This window comes from Anser cygnoides, chromosome 1 (assembly GCF_040182565.1).
Source record: "Anser cygnoides isolate HZ-2024a breed goose chromosome 1, Taihu_goose_T2T_genome, whole genome shotgun sequence".
Lineage (NCBI taxonomy): Eukaryota > Metazoa > Chordata > Aves > Anseriformes > Anatidae > Anser > Anser cygnoides.
The window spans coordinates 70,682,237-70,701,497 of record NC_089873.1 but is presented as its reverse complement, the minus strand read 5'-3'; the positions used below and the strand labels follow the sequence as shown (position 1 = coordinate 70,701,497).

The 19,261-nt window shown below is 40.8% G+C and overlaps 1 protein-coding gene across 9 annotated transcripts in view; it reads left to right on the top strand.

Annotated features, from left to right (window-relative positions):
• The first annotated feature begins 1,005 nt into the window (after positions 1–1,005).
• Positions 1,006–19,261, top strand: part of FAR2 (fatty acyl-CoA reductase 2) — a 152,937-nt gene continuing 134,681 nt past the window's right edge. For 4 of the 9 annotated variants that reach the window (XM_048048577.2, XM_066999555.1, XM_048048578.2 and 1 more), the window contains exons 1-2: positions 1,010–1,075; positions 1,184–1,529. The gene's annotated coding sequence lies outside the window, so the exon portion shown is untranslated. Of the gene's footprint in view, positions 1,076–1,183; positions 1,530–1,585; positions 1,917–19,261 lie in introns of those variants that run through there. The other 5 variants (XM_066999544.1, XM_048048581.2, XM_048048580.2 and 2 more) reach the window with 5 other exon arrangements.

Genomic DNA, 19,261 nt, shown 5'->3' with positions numbered 1-19,261 from the left:
TTGGTACCCCATTTTTCAATTAGACAGAGGTCTGTCCAGTCTGTTGAGGCAGATGTTTATGTTAAAGAATATTCCAGAGATATATGTAGGCAACGGAAACTCTATTTACCCAGAATTATCTGAGATACCATCAGTCACTTTCTGCAAACAGCTGCGACTTCCTTGGATAAGAACCACTTCCTCTAGTTTATTTCCTTGGAAGTTCCCTCCCACTACATTTCTGATGAATGAATCCCAGAATTCTTTCATATAAGTTGTAGGTTCTTTTTCCTCTTAAGGAGAAAAAAAAAATAAAAATGAAATGAAAACCAGAGCTTCCATTCTCCTGTGGAAGCTACTGAGATAGCATCTAGTTATTTATGAAAGCAGCAGTCTATCTTCCATCTATATAAGGGATGCTGTCAATGTACCCTGCATCATGTGCTTTTTCATAAAATGAATTCCCTGAACAGCTCTATCTGACCCCACACAGATGACCCTGCAGCAGCTCTGCAAGTGCAGTGTGGAGAGCTGTTGATGCAGATCTTTTGTCCTGGGTAACCAGGACTTTTAGCCCTGTGCACAGGTTACAGCACAATATTGCATTTGGAGTAGAGGGATGTGCATTGTAAGAACAGTGAGGAGAATAAGGTGAAAACATGAAGGCCTACCTACTTTGGCGCTAGTCTTAGGGCTTAATTACTAGTGCCAAGGTACACAAACACATGCTTGGGAAGCTCTCATGGAAATGTCAGGTACCTGCAGCCTTTAAACATCTAAAGGATGTAGCTTGGTACCAACGAACTGCAGCTGAGGGCGTAGCACCTAATCCCTTTGTGTTTGGAAGTCTGCTGTGATACTAATTTACTCATCAATGAGCATCTTACCTAATCTCTGTGGCTTTTTTCACTGCTAATAAAATGAAGATAGTAATTAGATGAACCCAATCTTGTGAAATTAATTAATGCTTTTACATACTGTGTGATAAGTGATATAAAAGCATCACATCTCGCTAGTTCAATCCTTGTGTCGAAAAGATCTTTCTGGAGATGTATCTTCAGTAGCTGAAGTGAGAACAGGATTCATGGTTGAGTAGGTATGTTTTTTTTTTTTTTTTAAACTTAAAACACGAATTGTGTAGTAAATATGCTGATTTTATAGCTATCCCTCTACGCAACATTCTTCCTCATCATTTTAAAAACAGAGCCGAACGTACTGGTTTTAAATCGACGAGGGAAGGAGGTGCAATACCCTCGGAGGGCAGCCTGGGGACCACTTGCCCTACCCCTTCACCATGGATTTGTGAAGCCTTCAGTTTCCTCCCCCTCCCCTCCCGTGTGGGGGCCGCAGCCCAGCCCAGCCCTGCCTCCCGCAAATTCCGGCCGCCCGCTCACGCCCCGCTCCGTGCTGGTGCCAGACGGGGAGGGAGGACGACGAGGGCACGGCAGGGACTTGGGGAGGCGCTGAGGAGCCGCCGCAGGTCGCTCGCCCCGCAGCGTCCTGGGGTTGCGCGGAGGCGGCGGTGCTGGCAGCGGAGCCCTGGGATCCCGGTAAGGAGGGGGGGGGCTGCGGGTGGGAGCCTTTTCTCGCCTGCCCTTTGACGGCTGCTGCGGTTTGCTCGGGTGCCCTGCGGCACTGCGAAACGTGGCTCCGGCTGCTGCTTCCTCCTAGCGGCTCCCGCTGCAGTGGGGCCCCGGTGGGCTGACCCGCTCCGCATCCCCGGCGGGCTCCGGAGGGGAAGGCAGAGCAGAGGCGCTGCTCCTCCCTCCCCCAGCCGGATATACAGTATCAAACCCAAAGGGGGAGGAGAGGTTGAGGTTTGTAATTTTTTTTTTTTTTCCGTCCCCCCCTTCCTTCGCCGGGAGTTGCTTGTGTGCTAAGGGAGGTGGGGGCAGCGGACTGGAGACGCGAATTGGTCGGAAGGGCGGTAATTGAAGGTAACGACCCGCCGCGGGGCATGGTGAGGAAGCAAAAATAATAATGAAAAAACAAGAAAAAGAAATGAGGTGGGGGAGAGGACGAGGAGGCCACGCTGCGGGAGGGATGGTGTCGCTCAGGAAGCAGGGAGGGCAGTGGGGCCAGGCCGGGCTGGGAGCGTGGGGCGATGCCCGGGGGGAAGCGGCGGCGCTGGCCCGTCCCTGCCCAGCCGATGCCCCCGCTTCTCCCTGGGAAAGTTAAAGGCGGAGTGCAGCCCTATGAATGAGGAGCGTGGCGAGAGATCCCTGCGCTGCTTTGCCCTGGGTAGGGGGTAACCCGAAGTGCGATGTTACAGCCTCCCCTCCCCCCATGCACACCGCCCCAAGAAAGGGGAAAATCTAATGCGATTTGAGGGGAGGGTTGTCTTGTTTTCCCTGTTATTAGGCCCTAGATTGAAAAAAAAAAAAAAAATACAAATGGGCGTAGTATTAGACAGCAGTTGTATGAAAAGGTCTGGTTATTCCAAGCCTTGGTGCTGTTTCCTATCTCTTGATTGGGAAATTACTGGATAGATCATGGCACCACAAAGATTTAACCCAATTTTTGTTGCAGGATCCTGTGAGGATATCCTCAGTTTTCTAGAAACTAGACATGTAAAGGACTGTATGAGACAAGGTCACAATAATGTTGTTACTCAGAACAATTTTGCTGTATATGTTTGCCTCGGAGCCTTTTAAGGGCATTACTAGAGACACAAATAACTAATGACAGACCATTATCTTGCAGTGGGAAGCAAGGAAACTAAATGGGAGTTGATTCACCCAGAAATACTATGCCATAGGTTCAGTCAAATGATTAGTGGTTTTTTTTTTTTGGCCTTATTTTTGATGCCAGTAAAGGTTATTATTAGCTTGGTGAAATCTAGTCCAAAATCCATATCTTCTATAAGTCTGATTTGTTTGAATTTGTATTGAAGTAAGAATAAAATTCAAATAGGATCTGATCCCAAAGGCATAACAAACAAAATGCATAGCCTTTCAGAAGTTTTTGATCCAAAATCCCACATCTCTTTACAGAACAACTTTGTGTGAGCTGGTATTCTGGAAACCTTCACCTCTGTTTGATAAGAAGCTGATGGCAGTTCAGAGAGATGCTACTGGAGTTTTTCTCTTGCATCTACTGTATCAAAACATTCATAATTTTCTGCTTACCTGTAGTGTTCTTAAATAGATAAGTGCAAGTTTTGTTCTTGACTGTATAATGTACTCATCTTCTCTTTAAAGCTATTACGTACTTGAAAAGTTACAGATAGTTGCTTTATAGGAATTGTAGAATCCCTGTTATGATTTAGTACTTTAATCTCCATTTCTTTAATCTTTCACTTGATAAACTACAGTTCTGTAGAAACAACATTTTAAAAACTTCCTTTGCATTTTGGGGTGTTTTTCTAGATTAAATTCTTCAGAGTTATGTAGGTGGTGAGAATAGAAGATTTGGGTGAGGGAAGGATGGGGAGAACTGCGCTCATTCAGAGGTATCTGAATTAAACACGAAGCAATAGCAGATTTAGGCTAACCTTTCACTATGTTTAGAGGATGTTGATGGATGCATCTGATACTGTAACAAAGCTGCAGATTTTTCATTTCTGCCAATTTGGATTTCAGTTCTAATCCCTATTAATGTTTGTTTAGATTAGTGGTGAGGAAATAGAGTTCTAAGAGTGCTTAATGTCTTGAAGATCGTGTAAGAAAAGCCTGAGTAAATAAAACTTGTAACATGTCATCTTGGCAAAAAAAAGACTGTCATAAAGGTGGTAGGGAATGGCTTGTAACAGAGGCACAAAATTAGCAGCTCTGAGGCGGCTTAGATAAACTTCCCATGTTTTACTCAGAGTCAGTTCAGATCTGGATCATTGGCAGGGCGGAGTGGGTGGCTAGTGAGCTGTGGGCTTGCTGGTATGAATGTAAGTGATGGCAGGGTGGAAGGAATGTGGTAGGGAATATAGATAATATCACCAAAAGCAGAGAGACTGGCATTTGGTCTGTATGGTACAGTGGGGGAAAGATAATGAGCAGCTGATTTCTTCAGTAATCTCTCTGCTGCAAATCTCTCTGCTGCTGCTGATTTCAGTTCCTGTAGCAGAGTGTAGATCCATTCTCCAGTTGGGCAGTCTGCAATGTTAGACTGTCATTGTAATAAACTTTTCATTTTTCTTTTACATTCCACATAGGAAGTTGCAAATCCTTATCGCTTAGTAGTTTGTTTCATTTTCCCCAATGGCAGATAATTTTGCTATTTCCAGGGGATGGATCATGTAAATGACGGTATACTGAAGAAGGAAAAAATACCCGTTTTGAAACGGGAAAGGGAGGAAAGACCCAGGTTTCTTGGTGTTACCACAGATGTGAATGGTTTAAAGAAGCTGAGTAGTTTATAGAAGCTGCAGGGTGGTGGAAAGTAACACTGGTCGGGGGGAAACCCTGCTGATGAGTGATTATCTAACCTGGGGATTATTGCTTATTGTATTGTTTGGTTTTGTTGTGTTTGTAGGGAGATGTTTGGGATAATCATAGTGTTGCTCTATAACTGCGCTATTATCCCATTATTACTATTAAAAACTATAGTGTTCTTATTTCCTAAGGCTCCTGGGTCCACAAAGGAGGCTTAAGAAACAAATTTGAATGTAACAAAGCTGTCCAATAAAATCAACACTAAGTTATTAGCAGTAGATCATGGAAAGAGTCAGGCACCTACAGACGTACCTAGAAGTAACTGTTGATAGAAGCATGTTAACTTCCCTGCCACACAATGTTATTATGCAAAGGCAGTTCTTGCCTGGGAGCAGTTCACCTGCATTAATGTGAGACTGTTGCTGGAGGTCACCAATACTTGTCTCTCAACAAGGCGAAGGGTGAGGTTCAGTGGTCATTTTAAATTACCACAAACATGGACTACTGCCAGAGGGTCATCTGGCCTGCCTCACCTCTGGCTACACATTCCTGATCTCTCACTTGTGCTGATACTATAATTTGTGGCCAAATGCAAATCCGTTCTTGTTGCTGTTGGCTTGGTTTTCAGTTGGATGAGTTCCTGGGTCTGACTCAATGTGTAACTGAAATGCACCAAGGAGTCAGCAGAGACATGCAGTTGGGGGAAGAGCAGGCTGATCCTCATGGTACTCAGTAGGAATCCCATTAGTGCCAGGCTAAAAAGATGATGGCACTGCAGTATAATGAGCTTACCCAGTGCCATGTTAACACTGCTGCATGCCTTCCAGATTAGATTTGGTTTTTATCTGGCCAATTAGGAGAGTGAGAAGTACCTGTCTGCCTCTGGTCACCTGCACAGACATACTCTGGGAGAGACTGTTGAAACTAGAAGAGGAAATTTGAAAGACAAAAGGTTATTTTAAATACCTGCACCTTTTGAAGAAGGTGAGGCCTTACTCTGGCTTGCTAAATAAACATTGCCTCCCTCTGCAAAGTCTCTGGATTTCAGTTTTGGGTCAGTGTTCTGCCACTGTTGCTTCCAAATCTGCCTATGTTAAATTTAAATCGCAAACTACTTTAGTGACAGTCTGGTTTTCATGTTCTGCGTTTGTATACGGCCTGTACTAACAAGGTTCATGTTTGAGGTCTACGATGGTCATTTATCAATGATGATCACAGCCATAGAAGCAGTCACAGGGAAGCATGACCCTCATTTGCTCTCTCCTGTGAGGTATCCTGGACTTCTGCAAATCAGTTCCCATGGACAGTTGTGTACTGCCACCATAGGTCACCTTGCACCCATCAGCATCACAGCCCTCCTTGATACACAGCTATAGCTGGCAAAAGTTCATTTTCATCTGCTTTCACAGTGAAGTTTATATTACAGTGAAGCCAATAACTCATGTTTTTAACACCTTCTGATGTAGCCTGTTTATTTTTAAACTCTTATCCAAAGAGTGCTTTCAGGCTTCCTTTAGAAAATATAATTGTTTTTGGGTGATGTACTTACACAGATCAGTGTCAAAATTACAGCTAATTAGGTCTTTGCACAGTGAAATAGTCAATAGTAGGATCTTGTGTGTAGGCATATAATTAATGCTCTATTGCTAATTATTGGAGGCTGGAAATCCCCTCTCCCTCAAATCTTTGGATACATTGGTTTTTGTTAAAGTGTGATGCATATTAAAGGTTTGGCAAAAATACCTGTAACTTTACTGTAATTGCATTCAGTTCTAAGCTTATATTAGCTGCCTTTTGCAGGAGTTGCTTGTACATGTGTTTTTCTTTGCGTGTACCTATGCTTAGACAGTTACTAGAGACTGGAAATTACATAGGGTTCTGCTTTTATATCAATACTAACAGGAAAAGATACCTTGTGCCACAGAAATTAGCTATTGTGTATAACTCCATCTTCTGCTTACTGACAGTAACTGTGGAGCAGCTGTACCCATAAGAGATGGATATTATAGGTTTTCCTAATACTTAATTTTGTTTTTAATCCATTATGCCAGTATCTGCCACCTATATATGCTTCTTTCAGAAGCAGTGAGTTGTTCTATAGGGGTTAGCAGAACAAACACAAAGCCTAACGTCTGGTTGTTAATGCATGTAAGAGGGACAGGACTGGTCACAAACCTGAATGCTTACCATCTAACGCTTAATTTCTAATGCTGCCTTCAAGCCTTGCCTTATCCAAGCCCAGAAACACAGTTTATTGTGCACAAAGGTGAGTGGCAATTTTACTGGTGTGTACTTCAAAATACATATGTTTATGACTTCAGGTTTGAAATGTTTGTGTCTACCTTTATAGGAAACTCTTTTTTCACAACTGTTTCTATTATGCAGTATAAAGTTGGGAAGAAATAGGAAGGTAAAAAAAAAAAATGGGGGGGAGGTTGGGGTTGACCTTAAAGTAACTAAAAAACATGTTGACTGCAGGAAAGAAAGGTTCTCCAGTTTCATTGTTTATCCCATAAAGAATGTAGGGTTATTTTGCAGTAGATGGTTCAGGAGGGCTTTTTCTTATATAGGGGACACTGAACATAAATACTCTTTAGTGTCACTACTGTCTCTAGAATATTCCCTCAGAAACTATCTTGATACTGTGAATGAAATTATGGAAGTGTAAATTGATTGAAACTTTGTAAACAATGCTATAGATAGAAAATAAGGGAAAGATTCTCATCAAGGTATACAATTATACTGTTTAAAGAAATAGAAAACAAAAATAAGAGCTGTGCTGAAATTATACCAACAGATCTGGTTCTGTTGAAAATCTGAAGAGCAGAGACACTATGTAGAAAATGTGCCATCCCTTTAAAAGACCATAATTCCTACAATACACCTTAGTAAATCCTGAAAGAGATTCTTAATTTATTCATAAAATGTGTGGATATTAACAAAGCACAGAAGTTTTCTAAAAGGTTCTTTGAGATGAGTGTACTGGGGAGTTAACAATAGGCTATACAAATTGGTTTGATAGTAGCCAAACCTGGTACAATTTAATGGTTCATCAGTTGTATATGAATTTGCCTGAGTCATCTTTATAGGTAACTGTGATGCCTCAAATGAGAGGCATCTCATTACAACTGACTTAACTGTTGGTGTGCTACAACTGATATGATGTGCAGAAAATGACAGCCTCAAGCCAGCACTGTTTACTCACTGGTAGCAAGTCTCCCAGATCTCAAGTAATGGAGAAGTTGTAGCTGCACTTGTTGGCAGTTTTGGTCAATTACCCAACACTGATTTGGAAACTTCCTTTTCTTGTACTGTTCCTATTGCCATGTGAATGAATTTTTACCATATCTCTGTTTTGAGATTTGATGTAATTATGCATCTGAGTTTTCTTCTCAACTGCAGTATCACTCTAAGTAATGACACAAAGTTATTCACCTCTTGTGGAAAATTTGTTAGGTTGTGCAGGATTTTGTTCTTCATTCCTCAGAAACACTGAGGTAAGGTGGTCTCACCTGTTGCCAAGGCATTCAGAAGCAAGAGCAGATGGTTTTCAGCAGATGTCTAAAGGAATTCAGGTGTTTGTGTCTGGGTTCAGCGCTGGAGTGTTAATGGATGATCATTCTTAGATATCTTCCTTCAGCATGGTCAGAAGTGACACATATTCCAGAAACAAAGTGGTCATGATCTGCAGTGAATATCCACAGTGCTGTACTGGCTAAACCAGCAGATATGCCCACTCTGTGCCTGGTCCAGCAAACACTGGGGTTTTGTGGCTCCTGTCAGATCATCACTCAGCTGGTCTGCTTGCATTAGTGGTTTGCAATAGGGAGGGCTTCTGTAGTGAGGCAGAGGTTTGGAGGTGGGATGAAGAATGTGAACAAGTACACTTTGCTGGTCCTATCCTGGCTCTGTGGCAGCTGGTGAGGTCAGCTGCTGCTGATTTTCTTGAGTGAGGCAGGGAGAGAAGAGGTGGGGAATTGCTTTCTCTGCCAGCATCCTGCTGAGATAGTAGAACAGCAGAGCCAGGGGCTGCTGCAAATCTTTTCAAAACCATCTGCTTTTACCACCTGTCATTGCTTATTCACAAACACGTGATATTATTTGGAATTAGTATTAAAAATCTTTAAGTATAAAACTAAGTACATTTCTTCTGAAATTCCTTCATGATATGTCCATAGCTCTAGTAGGGGGCTTTAGAAGTGTGCTCTCTTAAGGTAGTGGGAGGGAGGAAAGGGAAAGGAGAGAGAGAGAGAGAACTTGTGTGCTCAACTTAAAACTCCTTCTGATGTTCATGCTCACAGTACCATGAATGGGACTTATTTGTGTTATCAGCTGTTCTGAAATGGATGTATGATTTTATTTAAAGATAATTTAAAGGATAGTTTCCAGGGTGAAAGAAATTGTGTTACAGAAACAGTCCTTGGCAAGATCTCCATTGAATGCACTGACATCTGCTGCTTTGCTGCTTCTAGCTTTACGGTGGGGGAGCATGATAGTTCAGGGAGTGCTTCTAATTTGTCTTTGGCTACTGAATTGAATGTCATTGCTGTAAAGCATCCAAGTCCTTTGTTGGACAAAATTATGAAAAGACTGAGTCCATTGGTCCCCAGACCATAAATAAGCCACCCAAACTCTAATGTATTTACATTTCTAAATTGAATGTGACAGAATTATATCCTTAGACATTCCTTGCTTCATACAACTGCATCCTCTGCTTTACTTCTGATCCTGCAGAAAGCAAAGAAAGATTTTTTGCTTTTCTGATAAAAGATCTGTTTCTGTAAACCCAGAGCTCTGATAACCATGTAGTCTAACATTGCATGTAGTAAATTCCACTTCTGTGACTATATCTAGGTATTAATTTAGTTCTTTACGTGCCCTATGATTCTTTCTCCAGTAATGTATGTTATTGCTTTGTGGTTCTGTTTGTATTTTCCTATGGAGTCCTTCAGTTTGTCATTTGCAGGAAGAAGTGAAATCTCAGATCAAGATGTTACAGACATTGAATGACCCTGTCTTATACCAGTAACCTTTTTAAAGAGACCATTTCTTCTATATCTAAATACTCCAGAGCAAACTGACTAAGTTTATACACTCCTAGTATAGCATAAAATATCAGTAATCCTCTCTGCCTTTGTTTTCATTTGAAATAATCTTGATGAGACAATTTCAGAAAAGCAGAGTACTGGGGTGTTTGTGTCATGCTCTGTTGTACATTTCAAAACAATCATTAAATCTTGTACATAGATAAAGTAGTTAAGTTTTCCACTGAGTTCACAAGTTTCGGGTTCTTCTGATAACCAGTGACTTTGGCCATAAACCATGTAGTTTTGATTTTTCTTTGTTCTTACATTTCTGTTTAGTGGTTGTTGCCTTGCCCCACATCTTATCAAAGCAGCCGATGTACTGCTACATGCTTGAATTCAGGACATGCTGAATCTTCTAAATATATTGATTTGATGGGAGACATTGGATCTTGATGTCTTTTTTCCCTCATTTCCCGTATTTCCTAATAACTGTATTATCTCCCAGTCACTTTTCGTTCCTTTACCTAGTTCTGCCATCAATAAGCTGACAGAGGAGATCAGAAGGCTAATTGTTCTTAAAGACTGATTTTTGTCAGATGTATGGCTTTGCCTTCATTTTGGCCTATTGCTGACCCATCATTGCTATGTGATATCTGGCAAACCGCTAGCTATATATTAATCCCCGTCACTCAGAAAAGAATTTAACCCATCTCCACCATGTTCTGAAGTATCTTGTGCTAAACCAATGCTAAAACCAATGCTTTACAGGCACCTGGCTCAAATCCTGTGCATTGCTCTTTGCTACAGGGTCCAAGTCAGTTGATATGAGGAGAAGAAATGTTCAGTTCCTGCTTTCTCAGTGCCCAATATATAGCACAGTGTTTTGGTCCAGCATTTTCTGGTGAATTACTTGTAGTGGGTCAAATACAACTGACATGCAAACATTTCTTTATTTGTGAAGGGTAACACTGAATCCTCTACCACTGCTTTTGCTAGCTCAAGGGTTTTCAAGAACTGATTAGACATTGTTTACAGCTGATGAACTCTCCACACAATTTTCAGCAGGCAACTTCAGGGATCAGATGAAACTATATGCTTTCAAGATGAGATAAGATGATATTTAAATATGAGGTTTCTGAGCTCTACCAACACAGTGATACTGGTAAACCAATGACACACGCAAAACTAGACTCTGATCTGGTAGCAAGGCAGTAATGTTATATAGCTGCATTAGCTGCTCATACTACCACACCCAGGCATGGGGGGAAGGTCTTACTTCTCAGGTTCCTCTCAGAAAACCTATGACTGTTATTGTTATATTTACTGTAGCTTTAGTTTTCAAGTAATACATGACTGTATATTTCAACAATCATCTCTTTGCTGGTCAATCATACACAGGCTGATACTTAATTCTGAATACATTTCTGTCATCTGTTCTAAAAGGCTAGGTTTTCTTCAGACCTGAGGTGTAGGAGGATAGATTGTTTTGTGACTGCCTCTGCCTTGCTTCTGAAGTTAAATACAACTTTAACTTCTCAGTTTTTATGGTAATAGGCTGGCATGTATAACTCTGTTTATGTTGAAAATTGGATAGTCATGTTGAAAAGTAATATGCAATGCCGGAGTTTCCATCACTAGATTGAGTCCTTGAAGACGGGCAAGTTCTTGCTTTCTGAAACAACGTAATCTGCATTTATCAAACCATGTACTCTAATTCTCACTGTTTAATTTCCATGGCAACCAATGTAGCTCTTCCTCTGGAAGATGAAGTGAGGTGATCAGGAGCCCTTTTGTAGGAACTTGTCTCTGATCCAAGGTTCATGTGTTCAAAATGTGACAATACAGTCACAATACTGTAAAAGTAAAGCTATCTTTTGTTAAATGACAGGGTGCCTTCAAAGAGAGTAGTTCTCATTTTCCATCTACACCTAATGTGACTAATGTGATTGTGACTGAGCCCTTATACTGCTATATGGACAAAAGTAGAATTATAGAAGCTGGTCTCATGTAACTCCTAGATTTATAGCAGCAAACTTGTGGGTGAGAAGAGTAAGCTAAATTTATTATGTCTGGACGGATATGATGAAGATAATAGGATTTTTTTCACAGTATGCATGTGAGTCCTTGTGTCTGCTCTAAACATACATTCAGTGCATCCTCTACATTGTCACCCCCTAGAGTTACATCAGCACCATTAGATGCTTTTCTCTTTAGAAATTTGTACAAATATTACTCCATACTCCTGGTTCATTTATAAGTCTAAATGGCACCTCCTTGCATTCCTTTTCTTTTTGTCTTTGAATTTCTTATCTGCTATGTGCAACCTTGTGTACTGTCCATGTAAAATATAGTGCCTAGAAATTTTGGTTTGAGAAAATTTCAATCTAAAGTGCTCCTAATTGCTGGAAGTACTTTTCTTTAAATTTATTATGTAAAAGGCTTAAATGTTCACTGACACATCCCATAGGTAGCTGTTCTGTATTGTGTACAGTGTGGTGCCAAAATCTTATCAAATCAGAACTTCCTATTTATATCAACCACATGTATTTATATCAGTTGCATGTATTTCCCACTTGTTTTGAAGTGAGAAGGTTCAGGAAGATTAGGAAGAGGAAAGTACATTAAGAATAACTATAAGTGTGATGTAAAGGTCATTCTTCATTGCCTTATTTTTTGAAGTGCCATATTTTCCATACTTCATTTTTGCAGCCCTTTCACTAAGTTATGTCTCCAGTCAAGCTCATTACTATGTCCAGTTCAAAAAACTTCCATCCTTTCTTTAAAAAGCGACTTCTGAAAGAATCTGACTTAAAAAAAAAAAAAAGCTAAAATATATATGCTTTCTGCTTCCTTTGTCCTCTGATGCATGAGTTGTAAACCGACAACTATAAAACCCACTTCTGTGTTGAGCATTTCTTCCTTGTTTAAATCAGCTCTTCAATATATTGCAAAAAAATACCTTGATATAGTGTTAACAGGGGTACAAGTGCTGGTGTCCTGGTGTAATTTTAATGTTTAGCCTAATGTCTCCACCAGAATTTTGTGATATGAGAACAAAATATACTGGGCCACAGCTGAACTGTCTGTATCATCTTGAGACTGTTTCCTGCAAGAACACATAGGTTTTATTGACTTCTAAGTTTACTTCATCTGTGCTTTGTGTTTGCTCATATGCTTATTGGAAATGTGCTTTTCCAATCTAGTGGGGTGGTATTAGTACTTGAAAGCAAAGGGAACGTAGTAAAGAACCCAAGTAATAATCTCCAGTGCAAAGAGAAAGTGGAAATCAGGCAATATGATAGGCTTCAAGTCACAGATATAGAGGTCTGCCAGTGCACCACATGCTGAATGAAGAAGAGAAAGGTAGTGCTTTGCACCTGTGTATCCCACTCTACTGTGAGCAATAAGTGTGACCTTTAACAAAGTATAAATGCATTGTCTTAACATGTGGTAGAAAGGGCTTGTCTTCTCTTGTTCTCACTTAGCACTGATTGTTAGGACAGCACAGCTGGGATTTGTTGGAAGATGTCTGTCTGGAAGGCAGTGTCATAGTGAATATTTGGATCCTCTTGAATCAGAAGCAAGCACGGAAGAGGCTGCAGCAGCAGGTCATAGGTCCCTGGTGAATTAGGTTTGTAAGGATACGTAGAAGCCTTGTACTGAACATTCAAGAAGTTTATCTTACAAGTTTATCAAGACAACAGTGCAATCTCTAATGTCAGTGAAAGCAACTTAGTCAGGAACTTAATCAGTTTCCCTTCTTCCTTGAAGAGAACATCCTAGGAGAATCCCAATGAAACCTGGTAATTTTAGTCCTGTTAAGCAAGTATGAGCTCGTGTCAGAACTGTGAGCTATTCTTCTTCATTCCTCCAGTTACTTTAGAGATACTGTTAAGGGTATGATCGGAAGTTTTCTTTGTACAGTGGTGTTTCATAGCTTTGTTCTCCCTTAATCAGTATTTGGAGCTCTAGTGGTCGGGAGATTTGGGTTCTCTCCTTTCCAATATCACTGTCTGCTTGTGAGAAGTACTTACTGCTAGATGGTTGCTCATTAGGACTAGGGACGAGCACTTTCATATTTTAAAAGGATGAGATGAGGATAAATACCATGTTCTCAGCACCCAAGTGATGTGGAATTGGGTGTATAGGCAAGAGATTGCTAGAAAGGTAATGTGGCCCACCGAGTGAAACGCGTGATAAATTTCTATTCCAAATATGGTTTTGTAGAAAAACTGTATTTGCCTAAAAGAACATAATCTAGCACTGCCACTCAAGAAGTGAAAATACATTTTTCTTCAGAACTACTTAGAAAAACTGACTGTATTCAAATCCATCAGGATGGATCGGATTTAAGCTAGTGTGCTGAAAGACATGGGTGATGTAATTGCAATGCAGTATTTCATGAAAAAAAAATGGAATGGCAGAGAGGTCTCTGAAGATTAGAAATAGGCTATCATTTCACTCATATTTAAGAAGAGTAAGAAGAAGAATCCAGGTAGCTATAGGACAGTCAGCCTTACCACAATCCTTGGAAATATAATGAATTGTATTTGTAGGGAATTTCCTTTCAAACATTTGAAGGATGAGAACATACACCTGGGTTAGCTGTTCCCGGTCACCAAGGGCAAGTCATGTTTGACCAACCTGAGTGCCTTTTGCAATGAAATGAGGGTATGTCAGTGGATATAGCATTTCCTGACTGACTTAAGCAAGGTGTTTATTATCATTCCCTCTTGATAGGACAAGAAGGAACGTCCTCAAGTTGCTCCAGGGGAGGTTCAGGTTGGAAAATATGAGAAATTTCTCCTCAGAAAGAGGAGTTAGGCATCTGAATGAGTTACCCAGGGAGATGGTGGAGTCACTGTCCCTGGGGGTGTTTAAGGAAAGGTTGGACAGGGTGCTTAGAGATGTGGTTTAGTGGGCGATATTGGTGGTAGGGTGATGGTTGGACCAGATGATCTTGGAGGTCTTTTCCAACCTTAATGATTCTATGATCTCTCACTGAGGAATTCTTGGAAGTATGGGTTGGAGGGTGTAGATTGTTAAATGTATTGAAAAATGACTGGATATCTGCATTTCAAGGGTAGCCATCACTAGCTCAGTGTCTCATTAGAGATCAATAACAAGTGGCCTGCGAGGGATTGGACCAGTAGTGTTATCTCTAGCAATTACCTAGATGGTGAGATAGAATATACCCTGAGAAAATTTTTAGATCCAGTTACACTGGCAGGAGAGAGAGTTTTATACACCAAGTGGTAGAAATTCAATTCAGCTAGACTGTGAAAGACCTGAGCTAACTAAAATCCTGTGAAGGGCAAGTGTCGGGAGGATGGAGCCAGGCTCTTCTTGGTGACATCCAATGATAGGACAAGGGGCAATGGGTGCAAGCTGGAACATAGGAGGTTCTGCATAAATATGAAGGAAAACCCTTTTTACAGTAAGGGTGACAGAACACTGGAACAGGCTGCCCAGGGGGGCTGTGGAGTCTCCTCAGGAGACTTTCAAAACCCTCCTGAACATGTTCCTGTGTGATGTGATTTAGGTGTTCTTGCTCTGGCAGTGGGATTGGACTAGATGATCTTTCAAGGTCCCTTCTAATCCTGAACATTCTGTGATTCTGTGAAAAGTAAATATGATTCTGTGCTTTTGCAGATTAACCCATGAAACAGTACTGACTGGGGAATAACTGTCTAAATAGAACATCTGTTGGGAAAGTAACAGGATATTATGGCAGCTACCAAGATGAAAATGAGCTGATGTGCTTTCATTGCAAATAAGGCAAACAGCATAGTAGTCTACATTGGAAGTATGATCAACAGATCAAGGGAAGTTACCACCCCCCTCAGCATTGCTGCTTACTATGATTCTGCAGTCAGTTTTCAGGCTTCTCAAATGAGAAGGGGGATGGCTAAAAAGTGGGGAGAGGGTACAACAAAGGACTACTGAGGTGATTGGAGACATTGGACCCATATGAACAAGCTGCAATGTCTTTGGAGCCAAACTCAGTAGTGGCAAATGGTAATAAGGGGGAAACAGCCACAAGTTACAGCTGAGAAGTTCAGGCTGGCAGCTGGGTAAAAGTTTCTCACCAGGGAGTAGTGTAGGAGTTTTAACATATCTCCTAGGAAGGTTGTGGAATCTCTTCTTGGGGGTTTTCAAGACTTGGCTGGGCCAAGCTGTGGATGACCTGATCTAGCACTGGGGACAGTCTCTCTTCAAGAAGAAAGTTGGGCTAGGTGATCTCCAGAGGTCCCTTCCAGCTAGCTTTTACGTGTTTCTAACTACAAAGAGATCTGTTCAAGTTAGTCTGTCCAGAGCAGCAGGGCTGTGCAATGTGGAAGAGGAATTATGTAAGTTTGTGACATTTACCTGTCTGCAGTGGTAGGCATGGAATGATGAGCAATGGAAGCTCCTCTTTTAGAAAGACTTCCTCCCTATTATTAGCTTGAATTTCATCTGTGCTCAAGACTTCCTTAACTCCATATAATGTGTTATTTTCCTTTTAGCCTTTTTTGAATTTTCTGCTCTTTTGACTTGGCTTTGGGAAAAAACAGAATGACTATAGGAATCTAAGAAACTTTTATTTCAGTTAAGGTTACTTATTGAGAATTATATCTACTTTTACTATTTCTTCTCTATTCCTAAGTGTGCTAGGAGCTGTAGAAATGTATAGAAATTTGTCTGAACTTGTCAAAAATAAGATGCAGATAGAGACACAAGATAAGATCAGCTCTTGGGAATGTAGAAGACCTGTTCTCAAAAAAGTGTTCATGATATCTGGTTTGTTTTCAATTGAATTGATTCATTTCAAATCTGATTGTGAGAGCTGTAACATTTAACTGAAGGACCCAACTTGAGGAAAGGGAAAAAGGAAAAAATAAACAACTAAAAGCTAGGATAAATGGGAATATGATACCAGTAATCTGAGGAAGGAGTGGAGACAGAATGGGGTCAATCCTTGCATATGAAAGAAAGGAACACCCAAAGTTTCAGTTCCCCAAACCCACAGCTGAAGTCCCAGTTCAAGAACGCTGTAGGTGGCAATGTCACAGAGTGCACCCTGGGTACCAGCCCTCCCATGGGACTGTTTGGGTAAGATTTTGCACTCATATGTTGGTTGTCCTTTGTGGATCCTTTTCTGGGTTCTAGATTAACCCAGTTGCATTATCAATGCCAGATGCATCAGCGTTATGCAAATGTGGCTATATTACTTCAGGCCTGATTCTAGTCCCAGACCAGTTTTATTTCTTTCACTTAATACCTGAACCAAGAAATCCCGCAGCCCTGAAATTGCTAGGAGTTAAACCAGTGTGAGATCTTGCTTAAGTTGTTCTGATTGTATAGAGAAAGATTAAAGGAAATAAATACACTGAATCCAGGAGGAGACAGTTTAGGAAAGCGTGGATTTGACCTCTTGACTTCAGCTGATATAAGTGGATCCAGGGAACAATGCTGAAGTAACTAATGCAAACAAAACCTTACTAAATATGTGGTCATGGTCTTTCATTTCCTTGTTCAGTGTGTTTCTGTGAAATACTTTTTTCCAAGCTGTGCCTGTTTGATTAAAATAGGTATTGCTATTGATTTAGTACACTCTTTTCTGCTAGAGTGCTATGCCATGAAGAGAGATGATATGTAGAAATAACACACAGAGTAGATGTGGATTTCCTTCCTATGGTTGGTATTGCTATAGCAACACTTCCCTCCAAACCATAACTGTAATTACAAAAGTTGCCACTGATGTTTTATGTGGTAAATTTTATCTGTATTTCTCAAGAAATAGAATGCCCTAATGTCAAATGAAATAAATAGTGAATTGTATATTAATTCCCCAGACAAACCTCAAAATCGTTTGTTTCAGCAAAACCATTTTACTTTTAGGAAATTTCTTTTATCAATTTGGTGAAGTTGTTGCTAGGTGTGACCAGAATTTTTTCACTGTCAGGATTTAATATGCTTATAGTATTTTAGCTTAAGCATCATGACTTGCTTGTAGCTGTTTTGCTAATTCTTGGTAAGATTCTTGGTAGCAGTGTCCATGCCTCTGCTGGATAATTTTTCAAAAGAGGATACTTAGTCTGGATCTCTGAGGAGACAAATTTGAAAAAAAGGAAATAATTTACATATTGGATATCATGAAAATGTATTCTCCATTAAACATGTTCCTGAAAAATATTTATGTAAACTTGCATCTCATTATTCAGATTACAGGGGTTGTGTGTATGTTCATATTTGTTTTCAATCCAGAAATAGAAGAAGCAACTGCAGAGTGCAGAGTAAGTGTATGTACTAGACTTGTGTAAATAGGGAGCGTGGGAAGCAAATCAGCACTGAGAGATTGGACTTTTTTTCTTGTGGTCTTCACCGGGGTTCTGAGATACATTTTTGAGGCCCAGACAGTGATCTCTTTGCTGAGAAATGCCTCTTTTCTTGTGTGCTTCAATATTGTTGTGTTAATATAAATAGCACAACAAAGAATGTCTTACCTGACTTTCAGTTTCAGATTAACTGTGCCACAGAAGCTTGCTGGTCTCTGTGCACACTAGCTCTGTGCAGTGCCATGCTGATGTATCTGTTCAACCTTCATGGCTAGCTCTAGCCCAAAAGCAGTTTTGCAGGTTTCCCCTGAAGTCTGAGCCAGGAGCTTTCTACCAGCCAGAGAGTCTCCACACTATGAGGCGTGGGAAGGTGAAGTACAGATATCTAGTTTTGTATAGATCCAGGCAAACCAATGCAGTCAGCCTTCAGTGGGACTAGCAAATTCGATCTGCAAAATTCAGGCTCTTCTACAGTGTGCTGCGGCTTCTGGGGACAATGTTATCTTGGCCATGATGTGGCTTGGGGGGCTGTATCTGGTAAGTGTCTTTTAGCAGGCCAGAGTTTTGAGCAGCTGTCACCTCAGCAAGCACCAGCCTATGTTTGGCTGGGTTGGCTAGCTCATCAAGTGCTGTTTGGGTGACTGGACTGTTGCCTACAGCATGCCTGTTATGTATTAGCTTGGATATGCTGCTTTAAATTTACCTATATTTCACTAGAGCCAGAGCATCAGAATCTGGTGGTTAGTTTACCCATAAACACCCGAGCTCCTAGAAAGAATATATAAACCTGATTCTGATTACAACCCAGTACGTTATGCGAGAGCATTTATGAAACAATTTTAAATTATGGAGGGATGAAATCTAAGGTAGGAGTATAACAACATGAAATCATGATTTGGCCCAGAAGATGGGTTTTTATTGTGAAAATAGATGCAGAAACCTGTTATGGGCTTGGTAGTTCTCTTGTGAATTCCTTGGATGTGATCGGTCTCGTCACACCTTGAAGTGGTCTGGCCTGCAAACCCCAGCAGGGTTTGTGGTAACAAATGATGGGCGTGTAGCTTCAATGTGAACTGTAATGTTGTCTGGATTTATTGCTCCTGTTTGTCTTGTAATACATGGCCTGTTGATTTGGATTGTTTTAAATTCCACTTTGGATTTAGACTTTGGACTGATTTTTTTATTGGAAAGATAAAAGGTTTCCAAGACGTAACATGGATACAGTTTCCTGAAGGACCTTTCACTATGTAGCATAGTGAAGTAGTAGTGCTTCTGGGTCCCTTGTATCAAAGTGACTCTGATATGATCCCACTCCTCCTTTCTTTTTTTGAAGCGCTGTTGACAACAGAGTCATGCAAGCCTCCCAGCCTCCCTTGCTCCCCTTCTGAAATTGCCTGTGCAGAATAGCTCCAGTGATACCTCTCTCTCTGTCTGGCATCCTGGACTATAAGACATGAGACTACATTGTTATTTCAAAAACATGTAGAGAAGTAAAACTGCTTGCATCTCTGGAGAGAAGGGGAATGTGTGCAACATATGACAGATGCTTTATCAAAGAGCATCACATTGC